Genomic DNA, 9133 nt, shown 5'->3' on the forward strand with positions numbered 1-9133 from the left:
TACGCCCCCTTTTTACAACACTCTGCAACACAGCTCCGTGGCGCTTACTGGAGATAACTGTTGAACTAGTTGCCCCCTAGGGGCTCTGGATTGAAGAGGAATTAATTCTCCAACTTAAAACGCGCAACAGGGCATGTTTGCACTCACATCACCTCAAGACCCGCCCCCTACCTTCACCACTGTGCAAACGCGCCCTGTAGCGTGTTCTAAGTTGGGGGATTAAGTCCCCTTGCATACTGGGGGTCCCTGGGGGCCAACTAGCCCACCAGGAACATCCAGTATGCGCCTGGGGGCTGCGTTGCAGAGAGGTGTAAAAAGGGGTGTGGCCTAATTACACCTCTCTGCAACGTAGCCCCCCAGCGCGTTTGCGGAGGGGGAACTAATTCACCTTGCATACTGGTGGTCTCTGGGGGCCAACTAGCCCACCAGGAAACAACAGTTTGCACCAGGGGGCTGCCTCGCAGAGAGGTGTAATGAGGCCACGCCCCTTTTTACACCTCTCTGCAACGCAGCCCCCTGGCACGTTTGCAGAGGGGGAACTAATCCTCCTTGAATACTGGGGGTTCCTGGGGGCCAACTAGCCCACCAGGAACCTCCAGTATGCGCCAGGGGGCTGCGTTGCAGAGAGGTGTAATGAGGCCACGCTCCTTTTTACACCTCTCTGCAACGCAGCCCCCTGGCACATTTGCAGAGGGGTAACTAATACCCCTTGCATACTGGGGGTCCCTGGGAACCAACTAGCCCACCAGGAACCTAAAGTATGCACCAGGGGGCTGCGTTGCAGAGAGGTGTAATGAGGCCACGCCCCTTTTTACACCTCTCTGCAACGCAGCCCCCTGGCGCTTTTTCGGAGGGAGAACTAATTCCCCTTGCATACTGGGGGTCCCTGGGGGCCAACTAGCCCACCAGGAACCTCCAGTATGCGCCAGGGGGCTGTGTTGCAGAGAGGTGTAAAAAGGGGCATGGCCTCATTACACCTCTCTGCAAGGGAGCCCCCTGGCCCATACTGGAGGCTCCTGGTAGGCTAGTTGGCCCCCAGGGACCCCCAGTATGCAAGTGGAATTAGTTCCACCTCTGCAAACGTGCCAGGGGGCGCGTTTGCAGAGAGGTGCAGGGAGGGGGCGTGGCCTTCCCGATCCCATTTTTTTAAAACTACTTTTAAGAAGGGGGGCTGTGTAGCCAAACTTCTTTTTTTTGGCCCTGGGGACCCCATCCCCCAGGGCCTGCCCTCAATTCATTTTTTTTTTACGGGAAGGGGGCCGCGTGGCCCCCTCCCATGGCCAATTCCGGCCCCGGGCACCCCATCCCCCGGGGCATGGCCACATTTTCCATTTATTTTTTGTGGACGGGAGCCCCCCTCCTATGCCCCCTTAAGGCCCTGGGGACCCCATCCCCCGGGGCCTGCCTTTTTAAAAAAATGTAATTGTGGAGGGGGCCGCATGGCCTCCCTCCTGGGCAACTTATGGCCCCGGTGACCCCTTCTCCGGGGATCCCTTGTGGAAATTAAGTGAGCTATTGCCCAGAGTCACATGGTGCTGAGCTGAGCTGACGCCGGGGATCGAACCCTGAGTCCTGTGCTCCGAAGTAAGCTGCCCTGGCCGCTGCACCACACCTGTCCTTAGGGGCCAACTAGCCTACATGATACCTCCAGTCAGCCCCAGATAGTGGGATTGTTGAGAGGCAGACACAGGTCACGCCCTTTTCTCCACCACTCTGCAAACATGGCTCCTGGCACACTCTTGGTTGCAGAATTAAGTCGCCTTGCCTCCTGAGGGCCCCTGGGGGCCAACTAACCCTCCTGTTATCCCTAGTAAGCCCCACACAGCTGGATTGCTGAGAGTGGTCCAAGGCCTTATGATTTTTAGACTAAATGTGCTTTAATTGGTTGATTGACAAAAGATTAATAATACATTCTTCACTTGGATGGACGTAAATGTCATCGTATGCAATTATGACACTCTTACTCTTGAATTTATTATGTCGAGCGTAAGCACCAACTGTAGATAGTATCTGTCTAGATAGATTGAAATGAATGTCCTTTAACTCATCTATCTTTTATCGCCGTCTATGAAGAGTGTCCAAAGATAATTATTATATCACGAGCACTTCGTATTTTTTGCTTTTTATTTCTTAATGTTTATTCTATTTTTCTTTCGGTTTCCTTTACTGTCAGTTGCGGCTTCAATTTGGATTTTCATTTGAAGTTCTGTATATTTTTATCTACAAGGTTATTTAAGTATTGATGAATGTATGATGCCTTTGATCACGTGGCTTTTTTAGTGAGTGTACCTTTAAGTGGGAACTTCGCTGCGGTTCCCACTTATTCATAGATGACGTACCTATTCACGTGATTGTTAGGCAGCCAACCAATGATATGGAGAGGGAACATTTAAATAATATTTCCCCTCAGCTGCTTGCGTTTTTCTATCGCGTCTTCATGCGTTTGACCGCGAGGGTTTCTGCCACGCATTTGAGCCTCCACGCCCATGCCGTTTGGACCATCCTCCATAGGTATGTTCACATCGGTACCGATGCTCTTTACCGACCCTAGTTAGTTGTTCTCGTGCAGTACTTTTTCGTGTATCGTTTTTCACAGTGTAAAGTTTGATTATTTTTGAGTAACGACAGTAGCGAAACAGAAGTTATAGTTTTCTAAAACCTTGTTATTTATTACCTTGCCTTTAAGTCACAGAATATTTCGCCTCTTGTAAAACACAGGCATGAACTTTGAAGCTGATTTGCACTTTTATATTGTCGAATTTTTCTTCTTTTTTACTTAGATTGATAAATCTTTAGCCTTTTGAATTATTATTTTCCTTGTACCTATTAAATATTGTAGATCCTTGTGACTGTAAGGAGGCCGTTTATCTGTTAATTAGTCTCCGTTATCCGTCCCCTTCCTTGTTTTAGCATTGGGACTTTGTATCCAGTATAACAACGTGGAGGTGAAGAGCAGTTGTTTCTAATCCAGGTAATAGGCATTAGTTCTTAAATTTTTTATGGAGTCTTGAATTAACTGTTCCTTTTTTCCCAAAAACATTTTTTACTTACTTACATTGTTATTATATATTTTTTTGTTTCTTTAGATTGTGGGTTTGTTTTTAGCATTTATCGGGCCCTATACCCATAAGTTGAAGTTATATTCGGATCGATACTTCATACGGCTCCTAAACTATCCGCACTTCAATATTTAAAAGAGGAAACATCATTACCTTAAGGTTGGTATAATGATGTTTAAATACAATAGAGATGAATATTATATGAGAGAGATACCCTTATTCCTTTTTACGTTTTTTCCTCCTTTTTCTCTTCCTTCTCCCGCCCACAATTCTTAGTTACCGTTCATACATCCTGCCTATCGTGAAGGCATATACGATTGAGTACGTCGCCTTCAAGATATTATCGAACGACTACATATATTGGGTAAAACATCTTCTCATAGGGTTTTTGTTGTTATATAATATCTGAGAGAGCTGAATGTTTACCGTGAGGGAATATACGATTGAGTACGTTACCTTTAAGATATCATCGAACAACTACATATATTGGGCAAAATATCTTTTCATAGGGTCTTTGCTGCTATATAATATTTGAGAGAGCTGAAAATTATATTTAAGCTTCTTTTAGCTATAATTTAGGCAGTCCCTTTTTAAATTATTGGATCACCAAATTTAAATATGGCCCCTTGGCCTCTAGTAGAGTGTAGAAACAGGCGACTAAACACCATATGATTTACCTTAAATATAAGAGATATCATGTGTATGATAATTGTTTCATTTATCAACAGAACTTGGAATTCTGACCCTTCTTATCTTAAAAGAAATTGTGAGCCCTTCCCATTTACCTTCCGGGCACTATAAGATATCAAGCTCCTTTACTTATACCAACAAAGTAAGTGACGCTATATATACTTATATATCCAATAACAGTAAGAAATAACCATCTTTGTTTTTTAGGTTACCTAGATTAGATAACTGTAATCCATTCGAGTGAGATCATCATGTATTCCTAATTACGAAATGTTATATTTAATATCCCGTGATAAATGAGCTCAGAAATTCTAACCCTTTGCTCATGATACTCCATGAGTTAGACTTGTTGAAATAATAGGTCTTAAGTCCAATTCTCAATAATTAGAGTTTTGAATTGATTGGTGCCATATGTATTTTTTTCTGTAAATTCATTTGTTGTTCTTCTTTTTTATAAAAAATTATATGTTTATAACCTAGGTTATTTCGTGGCTTTTCCTGAGGAAGGCGCTGGTCGCCGAAACGCGTGTCGAAAAGATATTGTATTGTGCCACATTTTTTATATTGTGTTTCTATTTTATTTTTTTATTCATGTGATGTATATATATATATATTATTGTGTATGTACTGTATGCCCCTATTAGGGTAATTTTTACCTTCTTTTGTTATTAAATGTTTGATTTTAATTTATTTTGTAAATTGATGTAATGTTAATAAACTATCTTGGTACCATAACTCTGAGAATGGCCTTTAGCCTTTAACTTTTTCAGTGTCACAAGCTATCACAGTTGCCTAGATGTATATTTTCACACATGGCTTACTGGAGGTACCTGGCAGGCTAGTTGGTCCCTAAGAACCCTTAGGATTCAAAGGGACTTAATCCCCCAACCCAGAATGGACCAGGAGGCATGTTTGCAGAGTGGTGCAGGGAGGGGGCAGGCCTCTGGCGAGATGCCGGCTTCTCTTTTTTATTTGTAGAAGGGAGACTGTGTGGCCCCCTTCTCCTAATATTTTTCAGCCCTGGAGACCCCATCTCCAGGGGCCTGAGCCTATTTTGTTTTTTTTGGGAAGGGGGTCGCGTCTCCTGTCGCCAATTTCGGCCATGGGGACCCCATCCCTGGGGCATGGCCATTTAAAAAAAAATAATAATATATATATATATATATATATATATATATATATATATATATATATATATATATATACATTTAAAGGAGGGGGCCGCGCGGCCTCCCTCCTTAGGCCTTTTTTGGCCCGGGGGACCCTATTGGGCAGGGCTTTGCCTCTTTTTGTAATTAAAAAAAAAACTTTACAGGAGGGAGCCAGGTGGCCCCCCTTCCCTTGTCCACTTTTTGCCCTAGGGACCCCATTCCCTGGGGCCTGGCCAACCAATCCGCCAATCGTGGCAGAAAGGAGGCAGGGGCAAACCACCGGAGCAAAGTGGAAGAGGAAGACAAGGAGGGGACAAAGGGGTAGGAAGAGGCCCAGTCTCTCCCCCGGCGACCAGGAGCAAGAAGGTATACAACAGGAGACGGTAATGGGTGATGACAATCTTACCATCATCAATCTGACTGATAAAGTGCTCACAGACATGGAAGAATCAGTTCTTAAGTTAGGACTGACATTGTGTCCCCAGAGAACAATGGAATTTACCCAGACACGCATTGATTTATTCAAATTTACTCGTAAATTAAAACTGCACAAATATTTTAAAATGAAACCTGTATCCATGAAGACGAAAGAGAGGTTGAGCAGTCACTGTGAAACAGATAATCTACAAGATATAGATCTGAATGCCATCATGGTTTTGGAAGAGCTGAGGACTGGGGCTCCAGAGAACTCACTAACCAGCACAAGCAGATCACAGCAATTGGAGGTTACAGGGATTGAACAATGTGGAGGCAATACACCTTTCAAACCTGTTTCACAGTTTCTACCACAGACAATGCCAGATGCCATTGACACGTTCACTGACGCGGTTGTGAAAGATCTGGGCAAAATGAGGCGGAAAAAGAGAATTCCGGGCACCAACAGTAGTGAGAGAAGGAAGGACAATAATTTTTCCTTCAAACAACGAATGGCCCTGCAGACTCTTAGAAACAACAAAGAGATCATATGTAAGCCCTCGGATAAGGGCGGGAATATTGTCCTGCAAACCAGGGAGAATTATGATAAAGAAGCCCTACGGCAGCTGAATGACCAAAGAAACTACATCATGATCGACGCCAAGGAATATCATTCGAGTACAGTGGAGTACCACACATTGATCACCAAATGGCATATGAATAATCTCCTGGATATGGATGAATTTTTGTATTTAAGACGTTTGAACCCCACTATTCCCACTTTTTATCATCTCCCCAAAGTGCACTGGTGGGAGGAGTGGGTGGCATGGAGCAATGCCAACGAGGAATGGACCAATCAGGTGGTACGATGGTACCGTTTCATTGACGATTTACTAATCGTCTGGAATGGACCATTAGAATCAGCACAGGACTACATTAGGATCCTTAACACCAATCAGGTCAATCTGGAATTCACCGGAGAAATCAGCTCTGACTCGGTGAATTATCTAGATTTAAATATCTATGTAGATGAGGGACAATTGAAAAACAGATTATATCGGAAAACCTCTGCAGGGAACTCGGTCCTGCATGCTTCGAGCAGTCATCCACAGAATCTGGTAAAGAGTATCCCTCATGGGGAGCTAGTAAGGATCAAGCGGAACAGCACAGATGAGGGAGAATTTCAGAAAGCAGCGAGGGAATGCTTGGGACGTTTCAAAGCCAGAGGGTACAGCAATCAAGTACTAGAACAGGCTTATCAAAGGGCGGATGCCCTTAAGAGGGATACATTACTGCAATCATTAGCAATCAACATCAAGAAGAGGAGTGACCCAGATAGTGAGGGAGGTAAATTTCGCTTCATTACAACCTACTCCAGCAATGCAGGAGACCTGAGAAGGATCATGAGGAGGAACTGGAATATACATAGAAGTGACGGAGTGATAGGATCTGACTTACCACCTAACCCATTAGTGACCTTTAGAAAGGCTAGGTTGCTTAAGAATGATCTCGTCCACAGCCATCAGACAGACAGTACTGTCTCACCTTTTGGCAATATGCAAGGCTTCTTTCCCCTTGGAAAGTGCAAGGCGTGCAAGGGTAGTAAAAGGGTTCTTACCTATGATATTCCGATTACTGGAGAGAAGAGGAATATCAGGAAATTTCTAACCTGCATCAGCCCCTATGTAGTTTACTGCTTAGTATGCCCCTGCGGTTTACGTTACGTGGGGAGCACCATCCACCCAGCCATGATCAGGGTTTTGGAGCATATGAGAGCCATTGGGAAGGGAGATGAAACGTATCCAGTCGCACGCCACTTCGACAAAGTACATAAATGCAACAGAGATCTGTTGAGCTTCTTCTGTTTAGATCAGGTCCCACCCAATCCCCGGGTTGGTGACAGGGTCCTTAAACTGAGGAGATTGGAATCAAGGCTAATAATTGACCTCCAAACGAAGGCTCCGCTAGGCTTGAATAGTAGTGAAGAACTAGCAATACATTTGGGAGAATAAGTAATGAGGAAATGGGCTCATTTCGATTCATAATGTAAATAGACTTGTGACTTGTTAGACTGTATGTTTGTATATTTGTATATTAGTAACCGTATATAGTAGGGGCTTGTCAAATATGGAATAGGTTGTTCCTTTCTTCTGCATTAATTTTCTTTAACTTTACTTTGGGATTTCATCAGTAATGAATTATTTCATATTCTTTATTATTCCCCTCTTCTCCTTTCTTTTCCTCTATTTTGAGGGTGTATTATGGACCCATGCAGACTTTGATTCCTGAGACTGACTATTGGGAGAGGGCTTCGCCCATACAGGGCTTGATCGAGACAAACACTAGTTAATCTGAAAGTGGGGCCCATCTGTGGGCTAGATTTTTTAATAAGAACAGTCATTACAATGTTTCTTACATTTATGCATGCAGATGATGTTTAGATGCTTGTTTATATGCATGTATCGAGCGAATCTGTTTCCATTTGGAAGTGTAAAACGGCGCTCCATTAGTGAAGCGCGAGTAAGTCCTTTCTCTATGTCGACACAGGAAATGTAATGTTAAAAACATGGTGGGCAGAAACTTCGGTAAACATTGACGAAGGTTGTACAATGTGTGTTTTCATATAGGGAGATGGTAGACGTCGTGCACTTTACTGCTGGCCCCTGATGAGGAAAATAAATTTCCGAAACGCGTCGGGCCTATTTCAAACACGCAACTGCCCATACCAACTAACGCTTTGGGGAAGGCGCACGCAGGCTCGGGTGCTACCCGCTACTTGGACAACCCCATGGAGCGTAATATATATATATATATATATATATATATATATATATATATTTTCCAAGGATAATCCGGCACGGCGCAGGCTTTCTCCAGGCTGCAAGTACGGACACGAACCCAAAATCGGTGCAAAAAAGTGATTTATTTAGCTACGGTGTTCCCAGTCATCACAACGCGTTTCGCGCTTCCCAGAGCGCTTGATCACATGACACAGCTAATCACAAGGCATTGGTTTAAATACATTCATCACATAGTATCTGAGCCTACAAATGGCATAGAAATAGAAGAGTTCATAACATCAAAAAACTACACAAACTATTTCATCATATTATCCGGTTTGGTGTACTTTGTGTTTTAATTTTTTGAAAAGAAAACACAGTTATAATTCAATGTGTGAATGTACAAAGCCTTTGTCTTAAGTAAATAGTGATAGTGATATGAACAACAAAAATATATGATATGCGTTTCTATTAAAATCAAAATTTAAGATAATGTGGTATTTGTTAAGTGCAAAGCGACTACTGATGTTCATCATATTACAGAAAGTGTTGTTTTTACAGTTAATTAATTGCACATGCTTCGAATGGAAATGATATGGAGCCCCAAATGCTGTTAATGTCTATGCACTGTGTCCAGTATTGGTAAAGGAGAGAGTAAAGTGCTATAGCAAGGTTGGATTTAATGCCTCAGGGAAGGATTTTGTACCAATAGTTGATTGGGTTTTCTAAATTGGGAGATAATATCGGTAAAATACCTAATTGTCCCATTATATTAACCACATAACTTAGCCACCAAAAATGTTTTTATAGGAGAGTGTGCAAATAACGCAAGTTTCAGAGGTAGGATGTTATGTTTCATACAGATGAATTCAACAATCAGTACATGGTAATCAATAAATATACACAAGCATAGGATTCATAAATACGCCTATAAAAAACCTTAAAATGGTTATTAAATGGCTAAAAAGGATGAATTCATATGATATATCTAAAAAACATTATATATAAATTGATTGCTAAAAAGTATAAAACATAGAAT

The sequence above is a fragment of the Lissotriton helveticus genome, chromosome 2_1, assembly GCF_964261635.1.
Source record: "Lissotriton helveticus chromosome 2_1, aLisHel1.1, whole genome shotgun sequence".
Lineage (NCBI taxonomy): Eukaryota > Metazoa > Chordata > Amphibia > Caudata > Salamandridae > Lissotriton > Lissotriton helveticus.